At 41.3% G+C, this 21,687-nt stretch overlaps 1 protein-coding gene across 4 annotated transcripts in view; it reads left to right on the top strand.

The window, feature by feature from the left end:
• The window catches only part of FAM168A (family with sequence similarity 168 member A), a 376,753-nt gene that overhangs the window by 29,518 nt on the left and 325,548 nt on the right, over window positions 1–21,687 (top strand). The window contains exons 2-3 of one of the 4 annotated variants that reach the window (XM_075919567.1): window positions 14,627–14,755; window positions 16,871–17,019. The exons of 1 other annotated variant lie outside the window; for it this stretch is intronic. The gene's annotated coding sequence lies outside the window, so the exon portion shown is untranslated. Of the gene's footprint in view, window positions 1–14,626; window positions 14,756–16,867; window positions 17,020–21,687 lie in introns of all 4 variants that reach the window. 2 more of the 4 variants (XM_075919568.1, XM_075919569.1) reach the window with 2 other exon arrangements.

Here is a 21,687-nt window from a genome sequence, read left to right as displayed (position 1 = left end):
TCCTTGTTCTTTGTTATCCATAGTTTGGCCTTCAGGTGTCACAACTAGGGTTGTGTTGTGGTGAGAAGTTCATTCTCCTGTGCTATCCTTGCTTCCCATGAGATCACTCAGGAAAAGGCGGAGAGCCTGATTAGAATGGAGGGGGAAAGAGATGCGCAATTCCACCTGGGATAGGAACAGAGAAAGAAGAATATATAACCTCTGGATAAAGTTCTTTCCAGAATCTAGAACAGAGCCCAGGATTTCTAAATTTCATCATTCCTATCTATCTAGCTAGCTATCAAATAGCAGTGAAATTTGGCATCCATTTGTCCTTTAATAGCTAGTTGACACAGAGGATAACAGCTTATTATTGCTCTTAGTTACTGCTCTCCATTTGTTCAATTTAGAGATCTGTACTTGGGATCTGAAGGTTCAAATTCTGATGATAACCCAGAAGTGAGTAGTCCAGTGTCAGTATGGATTCACATAACAGAATTTTGGTTTTCTCATTAAAAAACCCAGAGATTTGGAGCAATCACATTTTTTAATTGCTCAGCTCCAGCTCTGCTCCAGCACCAATAGTGACTGCTACAGGTCTGCTCCGACTCTGCTCTGACTCATATTAATTTCTAACTAAATAAAAAAGTGCATACTGTAATTTTGAGAGAACATTATTTTTATTCAGTTTTAAAACAATTTAAATGTCATCAACAATGATACAAACTAGAATCATTCATAATTCAATCTATAAAAAATTATTGCAGCAATCAAGTCATCTTTCATAGCCTGCTACTGATCATTTAAAATTAACTTTAAAGCTGAAAACAGTCACTGTGCACTAGCTTGAGTTATTGGCATGCTTGAAGCAATTCTACAGGCAGCCTGAATGCGGTGTGGGTAGCTATGAATGGCCTCAAAAACAGATTTAACTTTTAGCCTACTAATAGACTCCATCGCCTCACAATCTTTCCGAAAGTTTCTCTTGAATGATGCTTCATTACAATATGAATTGCAGAAACTCGCCGGTGTCTGTTTTGTTTATCCAATTCTTTTTTGAAGTCGTCATCTTCTGAAGAATTGGTGCCTCAATTATCTCCATTTCCCTGTGATGGTTGAAGACGTCTCAGGGATGGACGCTTGAACAAGTTCAGAGTGGAGATGGAAGTTTAAGAACAGCCTGCTATTTCCGAAACCGCAAATTCGATTGTTGATGACTCCTTTTGTTGTGTTTCGTTTTCTTCAACCTCTTTTGCCGAGTTCAAATGTAGCACTAGATTTTGTTTTTCGAGTTGTTGAGCAATATCAAGGAACCCTTCCTTTGCTTTTGGTATTTCCTTTGAGGTAAGAAGAATCCAATACCATGGGTAAACATAAACTCCAGCAAGGAAATGAATATTGTCAAAAAGCTTCTCTTTGCGTTTCTGCATGGAGGATAGAATTCCTTCTGCAATTTGTCCACCATTTTCTTGCAAGAATTTTGACAGTTTTTGCCATTCCTTCATTAAAACTCCCAGGGTTACATCGACAGCTTGAAGATTCACAGTTGTTTGGTTTGGCTTTGCCAAGAGGTCTCACAGGTTCTTCACTTCGTCCCATTCAGCTTTTGTTAACTTGAGTTCTCTTGTTCCAGCAGCAGCCACTTGTTCATAGTAAGATTGAAAAATGAGAAGCTGATCAATCATCGCAAATGTTGAACCCCTGCGAGTCACAGTATCCAATGATTGAGTTACCCCATGTAGATCAAGCAGAACACTTCGAATACTTGGAGTTCGTAGTTTGACAATGACTTGTCGAATTTTTGCCAGAAATTTCTTCGCATGTTCTTTGTTCAGTCCATCCCAGATTGCCAACTTGAGGTGTGGTATTCATACTCTTATCGGTTGGACTTTTGAGTTGTCCTCATGAAGCCATGTTGGAAGTGTGAGGCTAGGGTCATTAACGCATTGCGCAGCAGCATCCATGTTGAGTTCGATTTCATCTATTCCTTTAGTTCCTTCATCAGGCAAAACAGCTTCAGTTCTGTCCACATCCCATTTCTCAGAGGTACAAATGGTTTCATTGTCCTTGCTGAAATTTTTGATGGCACACGTCATGTTTGTTGCATTGTCAACACAGATGCTCAGTACTTGCATTTCACTGATCCAAAATTTTTCTAAAATAGCTTTTACTTGACTTTTCACATAGGAAGAATTGTGATGCCTTTCAATGTCGATTATGTTCAAGGTTTTTACCACGGCTTTATCTTTTCCTTCTTCGTTGTACTGAGCATTGATTGCAAGGAAATTTCTGTTTCCACGGGTTGTTGCATCCATTTTCAGGTAGCACAATTTTTGCTTCAACGCTTTCTTGAGCTCTTCGCGACCAGACTCAGCTGTACTGACAACTAAATGATGAACCACATCATGCCCTGTCGAAACGTCAAGCTGCCGACCCATTTCACCTGCAATTTTTTGGAATCCTTTGTTCTTTAGCCTGAAGGTAGTGAGCGGTGTTGAACTCAAGCAAACCATTTCCATTAACCCTTCACGGAAAGTATTGGCATCCATGGTGACTGTAACCTTTGAGGACTTCAAATATGAGTCAAGTTTTGTTTGGTCAATTTTGGGTTTCTTTTCAGATGAAGCTCCGCAAAAAATCTTTTCTCCAGGAGTTTTCAAAAAGCCAGATGAACGTCATTTAGCCGCGTCAGCTTTCTGTTTTGCCTCATCTTCGTGGTCCTTTTTTGTAACCAGAACTGCATAGTTTTCAGGATGGTTATGTTTTACATGCCGCCAAAGGTTGAAACCTTTCACAGCACTTGCTTCACTTGTCTTGAAGCTACATGGTTTGAGCTCGCCATTCACTTCCTTTTCCACCTTGCATGTTGCCGATTTCTTCTTTGCTTTTCCCAAAAGCCCAAATTTAGGCTTTTCAAATTCAAAAATAAAGACGTTATTGAGATCCTTTTCCGTAAATTGGCTATCAATCATGAGGGGCAAATTTGATTGTTGTTGTTGTTGAAGCCATGGCCAAATCTTCTCGTGCTGCTACTTTATCTAAATGTTTCTTGTTATGATCTTCGAAAAGCAATGAACAAAAGCATTACATTTTTTAATAATGTACCTGCTTGTGATAACTCAACCACTTAAGGTACTTCGAATTTATTTTGGATTTTCTGGACAAAAATGATCGCATTTTCTTTTTACACAAAGTTATTATTAAAGTATATTTTAATATTTTTAAATGTTTCTTGTAGTTTTAATGAAGAAAAGTATTTTTAATATACATAATTAATATAAATTTTTATTTATATATTGCCAGTTAGTTTTTCTTATGAAATTTTGCAGTAAAAATATTTGAACTATTTTCCAAGTTTTAAATTAGTATCTCAAAAATGCTTTAATATAGATATAACAATGAAATTTGGTATGTGCCGTAGCATTAGTACATGCTATCGCTGTTCTACAACATTAATTGTTGGGAAATAACGAGGCTACATGTTACAAGGTTGAAAATAAACATATGCTAATCTAATTATCTAACTAATCTACGCGAGTACATACTCGCCTAACCTTGGCACAAGGGTGGGAGCAGTCTGCAGAGTTGCCGGATGTCTGATAATTATCTGATTATTTAATAAAACACATCTCCAAAAAACTTTGTAATTTTGTATCTGTACATGAAATCTTGATTTTGGCCGAAGTGAGAATAAATGTGACATATTACGTACAGTGGTAAAGTAGATGTTAATATCAATTGTTATAAAATCCTAAACTTTTTGGCACCTTTAGGACTTTCTTGCTAAAATATCATTCATTTTGGATTGAAAATGGAAAAAAAAAGTCTGGAGCAGTGGAGCAGTCATGATTTTCTGTGTTTCGGCTCCGCTCCAGCTCTGGGCAAAAACCTGCAGCTCCGTTGCTCTGTGCTCCAGCTCCAGGCTCTGCTCCAAAGCCCTGAAAAAAACACTCAGGCAATTGTATGCAAAAAGTAGGTTTTACAGAGGGGTTTCCTGGTTTATCAAAGGTGTATCTACTTACAGTAAGATTGAGATAGTAGGAGGCAGACCTGTTGAAACTCTCTAGGGTAAATATAAATGGGGTAAAAAATAAGAGTGATGTCATAGTAGGAGTTAACTGTAGACCACTTACCCAGGAAGAAGAGGTGGGTGAAGCTTTTTTTAAACATCTAACAAAATCACCAAAGCACAGCCCTTTGTGGTGACGGAGATGTTAACTGCCCAAACATCTGTCGGGAAAATGCCACAAGACACAGATTACTGAAGACAACTTTTTATTACAGAAGAGGAGAAAATGATAATGGGAGAAGCTATTCTCTATTTGATTCTGAGAAATAGGGAGGAATTCAGAAATTGAAGGTGGAATACAGCTTGAGTGAAATTGATAATGCAGTGATGGGATTCATGATTCTGTGGGATGGTAGGAGGGAAAACAGTAGAATAAAGACAATGTATTTGAAAGCCAATTTAGCAGATTCAAAGAATTAATAGGTAGAGGCCTGCAAATCTCAATTATCCACTTCATATCTGTGGACCATTTTTGTGGATTGTAGATCAGATGTAGATACAAAATCTGTATTCATGCAGGGCTCTATTAGTAGATAAGAGAGAGTAAGAGACCACACTGGCTTAACCAATGACCCGAAACTCAAAAAAGTCATACAAAAAGTGGGAAATAGGTCAGATTACAAAGGATGTATATTTAAAAAAAACCCGACATGAAGGGACAAAATTAGAAAGGTCAAGCACAAAATGAGATTGAATTAGCTAAGGACATAAAGGATAATAAAAAAAAACATTTTACAAAGACATGAGAAGCAAGGGTAAGACCAAGGACAGAGTAGGCTCATTACTGAATGAGAGAGAGACAATATAAGAAAATGCAGTAATGTCTGAAGTGTTAAATGCCTTGTTTATTGCAATTTTCACGAAAAAGGTTAGCAGTGATCAGATGACTAACATGTGAATATCAGTGTAAAAATGGTAGATTTTAGGCTAAAATAGGGAAAGAACAAAGCTTTCAAGTCATCAGAGTCTAACATAATGCATCCTAAAATTCTTAGGGAACTGGAGAGATTTATGAGCCATTAGCAATTATTTTTGAGAACTTGTGGAGGACAGGAGAGATCCTGAAGGACTGGAAATGGGCAAATATAGTATCTATCTGTAAAAAGGGAAATAAGAACAATGCAGGCAACTGAAAGCCAGTCAGTATAAATTTGTTTGGTACTTGGAAAGATAATGGAGCAAATAATCAGTCTGTCTATAAGTGCCTAGAAGATAATACAATCAGTAACAATCAATAGGGATTTTTCAAGAACAAATCATGTCAAGCCAATGTAATATCTTTATATTTTATATCTTGGCTTCTGATATCCTCCATGTGATCTTCTCAAACTACAGAAATATAGCATAGGCAAGTCTAGTATAACTTAACTAGTTGGAGAACCGTACTCAGAGAGGTTCTATCAGTGGTTCATGATCAAGCTGCAAGGGCATATCAAGTGGGGTCCCACAAGGATCTCTCCTGGATTTATTTTTATTCATATTATCAAAATAGTTGGATAATGGTATAGAGCGTACACTTATAAAGTTTGCAGCTAGGAGGGTTGCAGGTGCTTTAGGGGACAGGATTAGAATTCAAAACTATCTTGACAAACTGGAAAAATTATATGAAAAATATGATGAATTCAAAAAGGACAAATACTGCACTTAAGAAAAACAATCTTTTGCACAAATACAAAATAGGAAATGACTACCCAGGAAGGGGTGTTTCAGGAGACCATCTGGGATTTATACGGGATCATTATGAGTGAACGAAGTAATACTGGTGCCAAAAAAAAAAGAAGAGAATAATTGTTCTTCTTAACCACTGAGGATAGGACAAGAGGTGATGGGCTTAAATTGCAGCAAGGGCAGTTTAGGTTGGACATTAGGAAAAACTCCCTAACTGGCAGGGTGGTTAAGCAGTGAAATAAACTGCCCCGGGTGGTTTTGGGAATCTCCATTGTAAGAAGTGTCTAAGAACAGATTAGACAAACACCTGTCAGGAATGGTATACATAATATTTAGTCTTGCCTCAGTGGAGGGAACAGGACTAGATGATCTATTAAGATCCCTTCCAATCCTAAACATTTCTATGATTCTGTTTACTTATATCTCCATTCAGTATGTGGCCCAGGACTTATTTACTACATACCAAACCCTGAAAAGAATACAAAACCTTTAATCTCCTCTTCAGCATTTCTGTGGCGCTGTCAAAATGGTATCTGACTGCTTCAGCAGTGTAAATGAGTTTATCCTCACAGTAGACCTATTAACTGAGCTGTTAGTGGTATCCCTGTTTTATGGATTGAGAACTGAAGCCTAGAGGTACAAGTACAAAATTGTCTCAAATGTACCCACTAATTTTGGGTACTGAACATGAAACAGCCAAACCCTGAGTTTTCAGGGTATCTTCGCTACCAGATTTGCTTTAAATACATTTAAGATGGATATCTGTACCAAAAGGTGTACAAGTTCATTTTTTAGGTTCGGGGAATTTGGGACAGAAGTATTTCATACTCTTCTAATGGAATTGTCAATCCCAGTACTTAACTTACTCAGTTCTGCTGAATCATGTAAAGAATATCATCCGAGTGCTGTGGGTTGCTACTGTAGTTTTGCACTTCACCCTCTTTATGACTTTGTCCTTGACAGCCATGTCTATGTGCTACTGAGATGTTACGTGGTCAGTATCTATAATGGGCTTTCATTTAGCCTCAAGTCAAAATACTGTAGTTGAGTATAATACAACATTATGATGAGGGCATTTTTGCGTGTGGCTGTTCTGTATTAATTATCCATCTTTCTGAACTTGCCTGTGCATAGCCATGTGGAGCTCTTGGAGTAGTTATCACATGCTTGTTAGTACTTAGTCTTGTGAAGTTATTTCTTGCATCTAAGAAAAAACTGTGATGGTTAGCTTGCTTCTTCTTTTAACTTGATTAGTAAACAGAATTTGTCCTTTATTTAACGTCTGTCTGGAAATAGAATGTCTGCTCTTGCTTGTTCTGAAAATTGGATGGGTCTATATACAGTGATGCTGGGTAAAGGTTCACAAAGAAATGTCCTTCTTATTGTGAAAACCTTCCTTTGGGTTGACCATATATAACAGAAATATCCGGGTAGTTGCAAATATGACTTCATATGGCAAAACCCAGTAATGGATAGATTGTCTCTTGTAAATATTTCTTTTTTCTTCATAGTACGGGAGAAAACAATGCATCACTGATAAGAGAAACAAGAAAAAATTACAAACTCTGAAAGAAGCTAGGTTTAAGCTAGGAATGTTTAAATGCATTTATTTTGGTAAATGTGTAACTGCTGATACCGACTCCTGCAGAGATGCATGATCCCTGTGCTGCTGCCTCTGTATCAGAGGCAGCAGTGTGGTGTTTATGTGGGGGGACTACTTGTAACCTTGTACACTATTGTGTACCTACTTTAAGCGATATCCTGTTTCCTGCTAATTTTTGTTCATATGACCTCTTGCTATCAGAGCCTGTAAACCATATGGTATTACATCAGATACGATAGGTATGAAATATTGTCTCATTTTATTAGTGTTATTCTAGCTTATTAAAGTAATGATAATGTTCTGCAGCTGTTTCTAAAAACTAGATGAAGTGGACTAATCAAAATGTGTTTATTTAATGACAACAGACTGTAATTTAAAAAAATGTTCCTATCAAGTCCGAGTTTAAATTTGCGCTGTATGCAATTTTTAAAAAACTGGTAACACCCAAGTGAAAATTGTTGTCACTTTTTAACCATGCTATCTTACTCTGAGTGTTAGTTTTGTATTTTAATATTTTATAAGCCAGATAACTATTGAATACTACAAAGAAATATAAATCCCTTGAAAGAAGTTAAATTACAAAGAATCCTTCTACTGTTGAGTTAATTGCATACATGTTTGAGTTTTTCTAAAATAAATGATCTGTTCAACTGTTTCAGACACTGCTTGAGTCTTGCACACCTGTGTCTAGCTTGCAGAGGATTTTCCTCATTAATTAAAAAGCTCCTCTCTTGTGTTATTACTTAATTGGATGCCACAGACATTTGGTGAAACAATGAAACACTCTTAATTGCATACAAACCTCTTTAATGAATGATACTGTATGTGGTGGTGGCTCTGTAGCTGGTTAGTGTCTAATAGCTGTGTTGGTCAATGAGTAAATGCAAGCCTACTTAATTCAGTACACAGTTGATTCAGTATCTTTTTCTTAGAAGTCAATTTGTCCTATTTGTCAGCTTAATTTTTTTTTTACATATCCAAACTCAACAGGGTACAACTTAGAAAATCTAAGCAAGTTTAATGTTTGCTTAGTAGACGTATTGCTTAAAAGGGATATACATTTTTCCATAATTCCAAACATATCATTCTAATTGTAAATTAGTGCATGGTATTTTCTCCCATATGTACAAGGTTTGAAAATTTTCCTGGATATTTACTAGCTAGAGGTTGACGAGAGATTGAAGAGAGGGTTGCCCATGAGCTTCAGAGGTGCTCTAGTGAGTAGATCAGTTTTTGTGGCTATATTTATGGCAGTCTGTGGCTAGTCAGTGACTGAAAAGGTGAAGTTCTCTTGGTGCCAACTCCATGGGACTGAAGTACCCATGGAAAAAATTAGTGTGTGCTTAGCACCCATCAGCAGGCACACAAGAAGCTCTGAGGAAGGGGAAGAGCGGGGATGGGACATGCTCGGGGAGGGGCAGAAAGAGGCAGGGCTGGGATGGGGTCTTGGGGATATAGGTGCCCTGGGTTAGGAAGAGACGGGGCAGAGGTGGGGACTTGGGTGAATGTGTTGGGTGGGAGCAGGGCTGTGAACAGTCTCTGGGCCTGGAGGAAATTGGTGTTTATATCCTCTGTTTTCCTCTGACAGCTAGAAGGGAGAAGAAACTTCTTGACTTGTCAAGGTGCTTATGTCTCCACTACTCCTAGCAGCTTTTTGTTTTATGGTGGGGAAAGGTTCTCCCCATTTTTTCATTCCCATGGTGGTCTCTGCTTCCCATACTTTTTCCATTGTGCATAATTCATGTCAATGTCACTGCTTCCCACAGAGTTCTGCATAGCTCCAGTGGAACTGACAGCTGTGTTTATTTTGCTCAGTTACCTTGGTACACAGTAGCAGCAGCAGCAGCAGAAACGATGAAACTGCCTGCAGGTTTGGAAAGACAGAGCAGCCTCTATTTTCACATTTGGAGGGTTTTATTCACAGCCTTAGCAGTTAGAAACATCTTTTCCCCTTCCCTCAAGTGAAAGCTTAAATTTTGCAGAAATTGCTACGTTAGACACCCTGCCCCTTATGTTTCTAGGACAGCGGTTCTCAAACTTTTGGCCCATGGTCCACACCGCTTAATGTAGACACTTCTATGGACCATCAGCCAATCACCCTTCATGACAAAATGGGCGCAGGAGGGGATAGGATCTGACTAGAAGGTAGGGTGAAGGATCAGCTTAGAGGAGGTCTGGGTGGGTGTTAAGGTGCAAGAGCAGTCTGGAGATGGGAGGATTGGGGGGGGGCAGGGAATCGATGGCAGGGGTGTGTATAAGGGGGATGGAGGTGCAGGCTCTGGCCACCAGAGGGATAGGGGGTGCTTACCTCACTTCATGCCTTCCGCTGCTCCCAAGCACTTCCCCCACTGGTCGCATTGGCCAGTTCTGTTTCTGGCCAATGGGAGCACCAGGGAAAGCCTCCAGGCCAGAGGTTTCCTGTGCTGTCATTCCCCCAGCCAGGGGGAGGAGGAATGGCAGCATACAGAGCCACTTCCTTTCCCTGCAAGCTGGACCTGGCCACAGAAACTTGCCCTAACCCTCCCCTCCACAATGGGAAGCCAGTGCTGGTGCTCCAAGCTCGTGGCAGGACGGCTGTAGGGGCAGCCCAAGCCCTGAGCCTGTAGCCCACCAGCAAGTGGTCCGCAGACCACATTTTGAGAACCACTGTTCTAGGACAAACTGATTACTAGCTACAGGTTGAAACTCCCAAATCCAGGACTCTCTGGTCCAGCAACATTGGTGGTTTGGCAGGATCACGGATGATGTTTGACCAAAGAGCCCCAGAGGCCAAGAGCAGGAGTTAGCCAGAATCCCATAGCAGAGGAGGCAATGCCTGGGAATGGCGGGAAGCGCAGAGTCATGTATGCCACCAGGAGTGGGGCAGCAGGTAAGCACCCTACCCCTTTCCTCCTCATGTCTAGAACCTGCAGCACCCTCACTGGCCCAGAAAAATCTTTAATCCTCACCATACCCTGTTTCCCAGTGTTGCCGGATTAGAGAGGTTCGAGTGTAATTGGTTCTTGCTTTGTTTACCCTGTTCTGCTGAAATTATTTCAGCAGAAGTCTATCCACAGCATTCAAAGTGGGAATTTAAACGAAGCCATTGGCTGATAACATAATATACCTTATGTAAAAGCCTCAACTTCACAGAGCAATTAAGTCTATTCACAAGGTAAATGATAGGGATGTAAAATTTTGATTAGTCGATAAGGGCGCCTCCGCTGTCCTAGGGTCACGGTGCTGCTGCTTTGAAGCACCCCCTCCTCTTTTCCCCTTCACTTGCTGCCTCTTTCTGAATGAAGCAGCAAAAGGGCAGGGAAGCGACTAGTCAACTAGTGTGTCGACTGTCCGATAAGCATTTGCTTATCGAGTAGTCGACTAGTCATTCACATCCCTAGTAAATGATAGCCTCTGACTCTTCATAGTCATTTATGCCCTCCTGCAAAATGAGATCTGTTTTAAAGAAACTATTAAGCCAATACAAAGAATGCTAGTTCATTCTTTCTTTATATCTTTTGCATATAAATTCAATTTGGGGTAAAGGGTAGTCTGAGTATGGAATAATAGATAAGTGTTCTCCTGCAATGCACTTTATTTTCTTAAGTTACTACTATATATACTTTTATGTCTGCAGGTAGGAAATCACCTTGGTCTGAGCAAACACTTGTCATGTTTAGCATTTTGCCATTACAAAATTATCTGTTATGAGTTTTGCTATAGTCTTACATCTTATATCACAAAGGGTGGTACTCATAGGAAAATCCTGCCAAGGATATTGCTTCTGGCTAAATTCAATATTAACAAAGAGGACAAGGACAAATACAGTCACCTGTTTAGCTCAGTTTTCATAACAATTATAAAAGCTAGAGATGGAAAAGCCAAATTAGATCATCTTGCACTCCTTCCACCTTGCCAGTTTAGGATTGTTCCACATAGCAGCCTTGCAGAATTCTGCTTGTCCAACCACTGTGAGGAAAAACGAGTCTGGTTTTTTTTGTTTTGTTTTGTTTCAGTTCTTGTGGATAAAGACAGGTGACAGTCTAGGTTGGCTGGTAAAATTTCTTGTCAAATTGCTTTATTTTGTTTCACTTTTTCTGTTTGGAATGTTTCCATTACTTTTCTTAGGAATGGTGATCTTACCATTAGGAATGTTTCTTACTGTTCACCAGCATTGTTAATTTTCATCCATCATGCCCATCTACATACAGACATCACCTACAGCAGGAGTTGAAGTGGGCTGTGCCCACAAAAACTCATGATACCATCTACATGTTTTATTAGTCTATAAAGTGCTACCAGACCAATTATTGTTTTTTTTAGTTATTCAGACATTAAACGTGGGATATTCTGCCTTATACATTGGCAAATGTTTATGTAAATCTTAAGATTCAGATAACTTGAATCCCCTTTAAAGACAACTCGTGTCCTTGTCTCCTATCAGGAAGGCTACAAAAGGTATTGTACTTTGTAAAAATAACTAAAAAATGGAAAAGGAACCAGAATAATTGGAGATTGGTTCTTAAGCATGGTTACCTCAGGGTTTGAGAGAAAGAGAGAGCAGCATCGACATGCTGCTCTCTATCCCAGACCCTGAGGTAATGTTTAACTCAATACATTTATTTAAATACAATTCAAATCAAGATATTTTTCATGCCTATGCTGGTGGTCATGAAGAAAGATGCTAAGATGTAACAGCACCCAGATCAGCCTTCTGATTAAGGAGAATGTTTCTGTAACCCACTCTTATAGCTGAAGGAGCAGTATGTAAAATCCTAAATGGGAGTATTAACTGGAATGAATTCATATATCACATGTATATCTACTGCTTATTAGAGATGTGAATGTGTATCCAGGTACACAGTTATCTAATGAGCCTAGATTCATAGGTTAACCCTCACAATTACATGTAGCCTCCTCCCCCCGCGTTACTGCCTCCCACAGAAACAGCAGCATGGAGTGGGAGGGGAGAAGGCAGGAGCCGGTGCTCCTGCTTGTAAATGTGTAACTACTGAAAACTTTGGCGGTTACATGTTCACAAAACTAAAGCATTTTAACATCTCTACTGCTTATCTTCCATTGATTAAAATGGCCAGTATTCCCAGATTCTTCTCATTTATTCACTGCAGTGTATGTTCTCTGATGGAGAATATCATCTTAATTTCCACACAAGTCTGGACTGTTGCTATGTAATTGCTTTTTGAAAAATTAATCAAAACTTTGCTCCATCTTTGGAAAACATGGAAGCTCCATTGATTATCACATGAAACTAGACTACTGCAACAGTAGAAAGTAAACTGTAATGAATGATTCTACACTTACAGGACAATGGGCTATGTGACTGCTAGATCTCAATTTCCTAAACTTGTATGATTCTGCCATTATAAGGTATTGTAAGGTGTTATGCATAACGTTTTCAAAGGAGACCAAGGAGTTGGATATGGGCCACAGGGAAGCAGTGTAGGGGCAGTGGAGGTGCCTTGGGGAGATAGGGAGGGGAACCAGCCGGCGAAAGCAGGGCTGGCCAGGGGAGATTGCAGGGGTGGGAACCAGCTGGCGGGGGCAGTGAAGCTGGCTGGGGGTGGGGGTGGGGGTGCAGTGGGGCTGGCCAGGGAAGATCACGTGGGTGGGGGGAGAACCGGCTGGCAGAAGCAGGGCTGGCTGGGGGGGGGGGGCAGGAGGGAGCAGTGGGGCTGGGCCAGGAGAGATTGCGGGGGGGTTGGGGGGGAGAACAGCTCACGGGGGCAGCAGGACTTGCCAGGAGAGATTGGGAGAGAATTGGCTGGCGGGGACAGCTGGGCTGGGGGCAGGGAAGGGGGAGGGAGAATCGGTGAGCGGGACAGTTCAGGGCGAACACAGATCCTAAATAAAAATTTAAAAGCAGTGCCTTTTAAATATCCCCACTGCTGACAGTGAGGTTTAAAGGCACTACAGTGTGTCAGAATGGAGAGAACCTGGTGCATTCACCATCCGGAATGAGAATATGGATAAAAAATTGCAAAGATGGTGTCAGCTTTCTGAAAATAAATGAGCCCCTTTTCAATACATGATGTGGTGGTGCAGCATTTTCTTGGATTACAGTCCATTTTTCCAATCCATATTCCCTTAACTTGTTGGTACTCAATGATTTGGCTTTCCACTAATGCTTATTCAAGCAGAGGGACTTTGCAATACTTTGTCCTGTTTGTTTTTCAGAAAGAAATATTGTAGTATGGCCTACTGCAATGTGCAGTTATTTTAATTTAAAAAAAATCTGATGAGAAAGAGGGTTGGTTTTAAAAATGTGGAGCAAATTACCTTTTTTCTCCAATTTATATATGAGATATGTGTATATAGGGGACTGCATGTTCAGGCCTGTAATAAATTAATTCCTTTAGCAAACACACTAAAGTTATCCTGTTCTTTTGCCAATCTGGCACAGGAAAACCACTCAAATCTCAAGAGGAATGCTCTGCCAATGAAAAGTCTCTCTGTACTTTTTAGATTCAGCATACCATTCTGACTGGGCATACCATTCATTTTTGAAAAAAAATGAACTGCTTTATTGCATTGACTTATTAACTTTATTGCATTTAGGTTTTTTGTATACAGGAGAAAAGCAAACTCTGCCAATGGAGAGCTGCTGGGTGTTTCTTCTACTCATGACTGAAGGGCTGAAGTAACCTGTAGGATCTCCAACTGCTTGCTACTCTCCAGTAGGAGAGTGTGTCTTGCTATCAGTACTTCGTTTCTTCTGTGTCCTGCTGCAGCTGTTCTAAATCTTTTGCCAAAGATGGTTATTAGGGGAAAAAATTACAAGGGAACATGCTTAAAACATTGGGCCTAAATGTAGATGTTGACCAGTAGTCATTTTTCTGTCTTGCTCACAATTTGTTGTTCACTTTGGTTGGCCAGGGTAGCAGAATGTTTTGGAGAGGTGACAGTAATGGAGCCTGCTAGTGATGCAGCCCCCCCCCCCCAGTTGTATTGGAATAGCCACTTTGGGCCTTGTAAGTACATGAGCAGTCCCAAGACTGTAAGGTAAACACCTTTACAATTAAGTGATTGAGTGCATGTAAGGATCCTCAAACAGGACCCTTGGTGTAAATCAATGAACGTGAACTAGATGAAAAATCAGCAGGACTGGCTGGAGGCTTATGGGTTCTTTTTCCAGTCTTCCTTCTGCAGCCCCTTCACTCTTTGTTCTGTCCCTTACTTCTGCCTTCCTGATGGTAAATCTTTCCTTCTGAGATGTGGCTTTTGTGAGTATATACGCTCTCCTTCTGTTGATCAGGCAGGGAGCTTTCATCTTTCATTTCTTTCTAAGTTGTTTTCCTCCCTTCTTGCAGGAAAGCAGCAGGAACTATCTGGAAAGCACTAAAACTCTACAGAGTCAGAACCAAAAAGTTAAAAATTCAGAGAGTTGCTTGGACTCTGGAAGGTGTATGAAAGAGTTTCAGTAATACCATCATACTAACGTGAGTAACACACTTTTCTTCCAGAGCTCCCATAGTTGACTTTGCCTTGTTCTATAAGGTTTGTTATATCTGGAGCTCTGAGGAGGAAGTGAGGTGTCAGTAGAGGAAAGAAAATTGTGGTCTTACATTCTCCTGGCAAATGTTCTAGGTGAAACCTGTTTTTCCTTCTCATATGAGACACTACAGCATTGTTGAATTGTTGGTCTCTGCCAACAGTGCCAGCCTTCATTGTCCATTTGCCCAATATTTACACAAGGGCCGTTGCACTTTCTTCCCATTAATATTAGGGGTGTAAAATCCTGGTTAACCACTTAATCGGGAGCCGATGCGCAGGTGGGGAGCAACTACAGCCCAGAGCCTAGCCAAGCTGGAGTGGCTCCCTGCCTGCACTGCAGGCTGCTCTGGCCAGGCAGAGCCAGCCATAGGCAGGAGCTTCTCAGGTGGTGGGCATACCATCCTGTGCGGCAGGAGGGGAGGTGTTCTGACCAGGCTGGAGCGTCCCCTACCCATGCTGCAGCTTGGCAGGCCCAGCTAGGTTGCCAGTTGACCAGTTACTGGTAAGCATCACCTGGTAAGGTGATGCTAATCGGTTGCACCCCTAGTTAATATCAAGAAAGCCTCTATGGATCAAACAAGGAATTAGAATTGCTCACACATGAGCATAAATTCATCCATTTGGTATTATTGAATCAGATGAGATGTTTCACATGATTGGAACGTTACAATTAAAGGAGCGTGGCGCTGTATGTCAGCAATGGCATTATCTGGTTCAGAATCACTGGTAACTGGGAATAAAATGATCTTGAAAATGTATGGAGCAATGGCTTTACAGTTAAAGCACAAGATGGAGTATTGGTGTCTGCTAGAGCAGTAGTTCCCAACCTTTTTTTATGCCACGGACCAGCAAACCCATTCACAAATTTTGGCAGACCAGTAACATTTCATTTGCATATGGGCATATTCATTCAGGGAAAAAAACATGATACAGTCTCATAGGGATGCTAAATTTCAATTAATCAGTTTAATCGAGTAATTGATGGAATTTCCATCAACTACTTGATTAATCAGTAAGGGGAATGGGGCACTCACTATCCCCAATGCACCTCTGACTTTTAAATGTAGTAAGAGCTACTCGCTGCTCTTACTACATTTTAAAGGCAGAGGCACAGCAGTTGGGACCTGGTGCGAGCGGGGACTGTTTCAATCTCCGCTCATACCATTTCCCCCGCTGCGTCTCTGCCTTCCCTGCCCTCTCCACAGAAAGTGCTGGGAGGGACTGGCTTTTAAGCCAGCTTCCCCCAGCTCCTGCTCCCTTGGCTTGCTACCTCTGATACAGAGGCAGCAAGGGATGGGGAAGCGACTAGTTGAGTAGTGACTCAACTACCTGATAAACCTAGGCTTATTGGGTAGTCAGCTAGTCCATTATATCCCTATAGCCTCATATGCTGATAACACTCTTTCCATTCCATCAGTATCTCAGGAGGATATTAAATAGTAGCTACTAAATATGTTGTATGGTGAGTAGTTGTGGCCGTGTTGGTCCCAAGGATGAGAGAGATAAGGCAGACTAACTTCTGTTTGTGGGAGAAACAAGCTTTTGTGCCACAGAGAAGAACTCTGTGGAGCTGAAAAGCTTGTCTCTCTTACTAACCGTTGATCTAATAAGGTGAGTAAGATAAAAGATATTATCTGTCTAGTGCAGTTTTTTCCTGTGGTCCCCTTCCTTATCAGTAATGGAATCTGCCTGTGCCCCTCCCCCCATTACTACATAGCAAAGTCTTCCTCAATAAAGGAGTTTTGGATGAAGGCAGAGCTGGGGGCTGAACTGGAGATGGGAGAGGAGCTGGAGCTAGAGCAAGAGCTGGCTTGGGGGCAGAGAGGGAATGAGGGCAGACATGGGTTGGGGTGGGACCAGAGAGTGAGTGGAGCTGAAGGGGCAGAATGGAGCTAATCTTGGGAGAGGGGAGGAAGCAGAGCTGGGCAGGGTCAGAGTGGAGCTGGCTGTACTGCCTCCATGCCCATCCATTGGGGCTGGCCCAGACCACCGTATACCCTGTTATTGTTCCTCAGTGTACCCCCCTCCCCCACTAAAATATGACATTTTTATATTAGCAGGTCTGGATAGCTTTCATCCAAGAGCTTTAAAAGAGCTGGCTAAGGAACTCACTGGACCCTTAATGTTGATTTTTCAATAAGTCTTGGAACACAGGTGGAAGCTCTAGAAGAGTGGAAGAAAGCTAATGTTGTGCCAGTATTTTAAAAGGGTAAATGGAATGATGATGATTATTGTAGGCCTGTCAGTCTGACATTGATACCAAGATAATGGACCATTTGATACAGGACTTGTGAAATCAAGAGTTAAAGGAGAGTAATATAATTTAATACAAGTCAACATGAGTTGATAGAAAATAGATCCTAAACTTGATGTCTTTTTTTATGAGGTTTTGTTTGATAAAGGTAATAATGTTTACGTAATATACATTAACTTCTTTAGGGTGTTGAATTGGAAATGCGTGACATTTTGATTAAAAAAGTAGAAAGGTATAAATTAACATAACATACATTAAATGGATTGAAAGCTGGCTAACTGACAGATCTCAAAATACAATTTTAAATGGGGAAATGATCATGAGAAGAGTGTGTTTCCAGTGGGGTCCTGCATCTTATATTATTTAACGTTTTTATCAATAACCTGGAAGAAAACAAAATCATCATTGATAATGTTTACAGGTGACTGAGAAGTTGGGGAAGTGGTAAACAATAAAGATGACAGTCACTGATGTAAAGCAATCTGTGTGTCTTGGTGAGATGGGTGGAAGCAAACAATGTGTTTTTAATATGGCTAAATGTAAATGTTTTATCTAAGAACAACGAATGTCAGCCATGTGTACAGAATGGGGGATTCTGCAAAGCAATGACTGAAAACAAATTTGGAGGTTGCAGTGGGTAATGTGAGCTCCCAATGTGATGCTAAAGGCTACTGAAGCTGTTAGGTGCATAAACAGGAGAATCTCAAGAAGAAGTAGAGAAGTTATTTTACATATTTATTTGGCACTGGTGCAATTACTTTTGGAATACTGTTTCCAGTTCTAATGCCCACAGTTTAAGGAGGTTGATAAATTGGAGAAGGTTCAGAGAAGAGCCACAAGAAGGATCCAGAGGATTAGAAAATGAGGTGTAGTAACAGACCCAAGAAGCTCAAACTATTTAGCTTATCAAAGAAAAGGTTAAGGAGTGATTTGATCACAGTATGTAAGTACCTACAGTGGGCACAAATATTTAGTAATGGTGTTGTCAGTCTGCCAGAGAAAGGTATAACATAGCTTCAACTTCCAACGTCTGGAAGTTGAAGCTACATAAATTCAGACTGGAAATCTGGCATAAATTTTAACAGTGAGGGTAATTAACCATTGGAACAGTTTACTAAATGTTGAGGTGGGTTCTCTATTTCTGGCAATTTAAAAATCAAGATAGGATGTTTTTCTTAAAAAAAAAAAATCCTATAGAAATTATTCTGGGCAAGCTCTATGATTCTTTCCGACTCAGGCAAACTTTGCAACTCAGTATTAATCATGTTACTTATTATTTATAATTAACACCTTTCATGTAAAGATACAAAAATGCTTTATAAAGATGAGTATTATCCCTATTTTTCTCAAGGGTAAATCCAGGCAGCCAGAGATTAACCTGCCAAAACCCTCACAGCAAGTCGGTGAACCAAGTGAATATAGGGCCCAGATCTTCTGGTTGATACTCTTTTGCTCTATATTCTTACCTTCAGATTCCATAGACTGAGTGTAAACATCATTTAGAAACTATCTGAGGGTTTTGGCCCAGAAAAGTGAAGAAAATAGCTGCATAAATATTAGTATAGTTCTTTAAAATACGAATTTTTATAACTTGATTTTATAGCTCAGAGCTATAAAGGGCAAGTGAGGAAGCTAAACAAAGAAAAATGGTACAAAGACTTTATCTCAGAAAATGTCCCGAAGTAATGAGCCCCCATATGATGGTCTAGACCAGTGGTCCCCAACCTTTTTGTGGCCAATAGCACATTCATGTTTTCTGAAGAGTGTGGCGGGTGCCAACAATTTTTCAAGGCTTATTTTGTGTTTGTGCATTAAATAATACAAAAAACATCATATTTAATATTACATAGTATATTAATCCATAAGATGAAAAAGGTAATTTTACATGTAAAAGGTATTAATTAAATTATTCAGCAATTATTTGCCCCCCCCTTCCCTTTGGAGAAAAAATAGAAAAAAGGCGTCAAATGTGCAAATTGAAGGCTATTTTCATATTAAATGTGAATTGGGTAAATTTGATAGAAACTTAATTTAGTTGGATAATTTTTATTTTAATTATATTGTAATTCATTTTTAAACAAAATTCTACATTTAAAAAAGGGGGGAATGTGCAAATGTTGAGCGAAATAAGCACCCTCTCCCCCCCTCCAAAAAAAAATCATGGCACCTTTAAATCTCACACTCCCCAACCCCACCATGTCCCCACTGTCTGCTGTCATGTCTCCTCCCCTTGCTCCATCAGCTTGCCTGGTGCCTGCTGCCCCCCAACCTCTCACCTTCCTCTGCTGTCCTGACTCCTGCCCTTCTCACTGCCCTCAGCCCTCCTGAAATCTGCCCCCTCCACCAGCCCTTCTCTCCCCCTGTGCCCACTCCTCCAGGAGACCCACTCTGATCATGTGAGCTACCCCCTCTCCTAATACCTCCCTCCACATACCTGCCCTGTCTCTATCCTCTGGTGCTGGTCCCTCCCCTGCAGGTGTCTGCCCTTCTGCTTCACCCCCAGAATCCTCTGGCACCTGCACCTTCCCTTAGCCCTGCACCCTCCTGGTGCCTCCCTCTTTCCTCACTGCCCCTGCCCCCTGTGCCCTCTTTTTACCTGATGCTCTTCCCCTCTCCACCCTCTGCCCCCGTTCCCCTCATGCCCCTGTACCCTCACACATGATTTGCTCCATCCCCGCCTTCCTCATGCCCACCCCTTCTTTCAAGCCTTCTCCCAATACCTTCCTCTTCCCCCCCCCCCGGCCCCCAATGCCCTTACCCTCTCTTCTTACAGCATCACCCTTTCCCCCCTCCCACTGACATCTCCCCTCCTGCCCCTTTCCTCATTGTCTCCATTTGGCCCCCTGGCATTTGTGTCTCCTCCATGCTGTCCCTTGGTGCCTTCCCCTTTCTTCTCCTGACCTGCCCCCCTTCCCTCTGCACAAGCCCCTTCCTCTCCCACCCCTTTCCCCTATTTTTTCCACACCCCCACCTTCTGCCTTCCAGTTTGAGTCTGTGATCGGGCCCGGCCCCAGCTGCTTCCATGACCCCAGACCACGTGCCGGGCCTGGAGCTGGGCCGTGCAGTTTTAAAATTTAAATTCCTGGGCTGTGACATCACGGCACGCCGGGCGTCTCCCATCTCAGCTGTTGTGCTGGAGTTTGAACACGCCGTGCATGTGCTCCCTCAGATGTCTTGTGAACCTGGCGTCTCCCCCCTCAGCTGTTGCGTGGAGAGGGTGCGCGAGACTATTGGAAGGAGCGCATGCCGCTGCACAACAGCTGAGAGGGGAGATGCTGGTTCGCAAGACGTCCGAGGGAGCGCAAGCGCAGCGAACACGCCATGCAACAACTGAGAAGGAAGACGCCCGGTTTGCAAGACATCCAAGGGAGCGCATGCGCAGCATGTTCGCCACACATGCGCTCCCTTGGATGTCTTGCGAACCAGCGTCTCCCTTCTCAGCTGTTGCGCAGTGGCATGCGCTCCCTCCGATAGTCGCGCGCACCCCACTTTGGACACCACTGTTTTAAAACACCGGCGCGGGCGCACATAAATGCCCTGGCGGGCGCCATGGCTCCTGCGGGCACCATGTTGGGGACCCCTGGCCTAGATGGTACTGGGTCCTGCCATGAGGGCAGGGGGCTGGACCCAATGATCTCTCAAGGTCCCTTCCAGTTCTAGTGTTCTATGATTCTATGTTTTGCTATCAACAGTGTTTTTTTCAGTTATATAATGAATGTCTCTTTTACTGCCGGTGAAAGTGTTGGACTGAGAAGCATGGTAAATCAAGTGTTCTATCTAGAGAGCACAGGTAGTTTCACTGTAACTTTAAACCACGCTGAGCTGGGTGGGGCGGCTTATAAAGGGGTTGAGAGGTTTACTTCAGTACTCATGCTGCACCTTTGGTCGTTTGTCCTTGTTTTCGGTTAACATCCATGATTCCCCATTGGTATTACTTGTAATAATACCTTTATGCTGGGGATGACTGAGTCTGACAACTCATTTCACATAATTTCTGGATAGCTCTTGGAATAAAACTATTTTGGTCACGGGTAACTGGGTCCAGATTTGAATTATGGACAAAAGGGCAATTTGTGTACCAAGTGTAGTTTCTTGAGAATACTCTGATTTTTACAGATTAATTTTTGTTAATGACCCATTAATTTGAATTTTGCTAATCAGGTTTATATTGATTTAAAACAAACCTGTTTTGTTTTTCCTATATAGGAAGAGTACACTATAACATGCCTTGATGCACTCACAAACCAGTGGTGGTTTTTTTCAGCAACAGATAAACTAATGGCAGCAAAAATATATAGTATTGATTTTTTTTTCCTTGTGGCTTGTGAGGGGTTGTTAATACAGCAGGTACACAAGAGCACTCATGTCTGTCTCTGCAGTAATCTCTAATAAATTGCCTTTAAAAAAACATTTTTGTCTAGTTGCAGTGACTTGATTTGTGGGGCAGATGATATCTCAAGGCATATAATTACTCGTTTTTAGGTTGTGCGAAAGGAGGTAGGATGAATTCTGATGAATTATCTGTAACAATCAACACCTCTCCTATTATTCATACAGGTTTCCTTGTATGTTTTCTTATTATTTGGTATAGCGATTTGAGGACCATTCTTTTATTATCAGGAA

This window comes from Pelodiscus sinensis, chromosome 1 (assembly GCF_049634645.1).
Source record: "Pelodiscus sinensis isolate JC-2024 chromosome 1, ASM4963464v1, whole genome shotgun sequence".
In the NCBI taxonomy this organism is placed as follows: Eukaryota; Metazoa; Chordata; order Testudines; family Trionychidae; genus Pelodiscus; species Pelodiscus sinensis.
The sequence above is the reverse complement of the archived record's forward strand: the minus strand, read 5'-3'. Positions and strand labels throughout refer to the sequence as shown.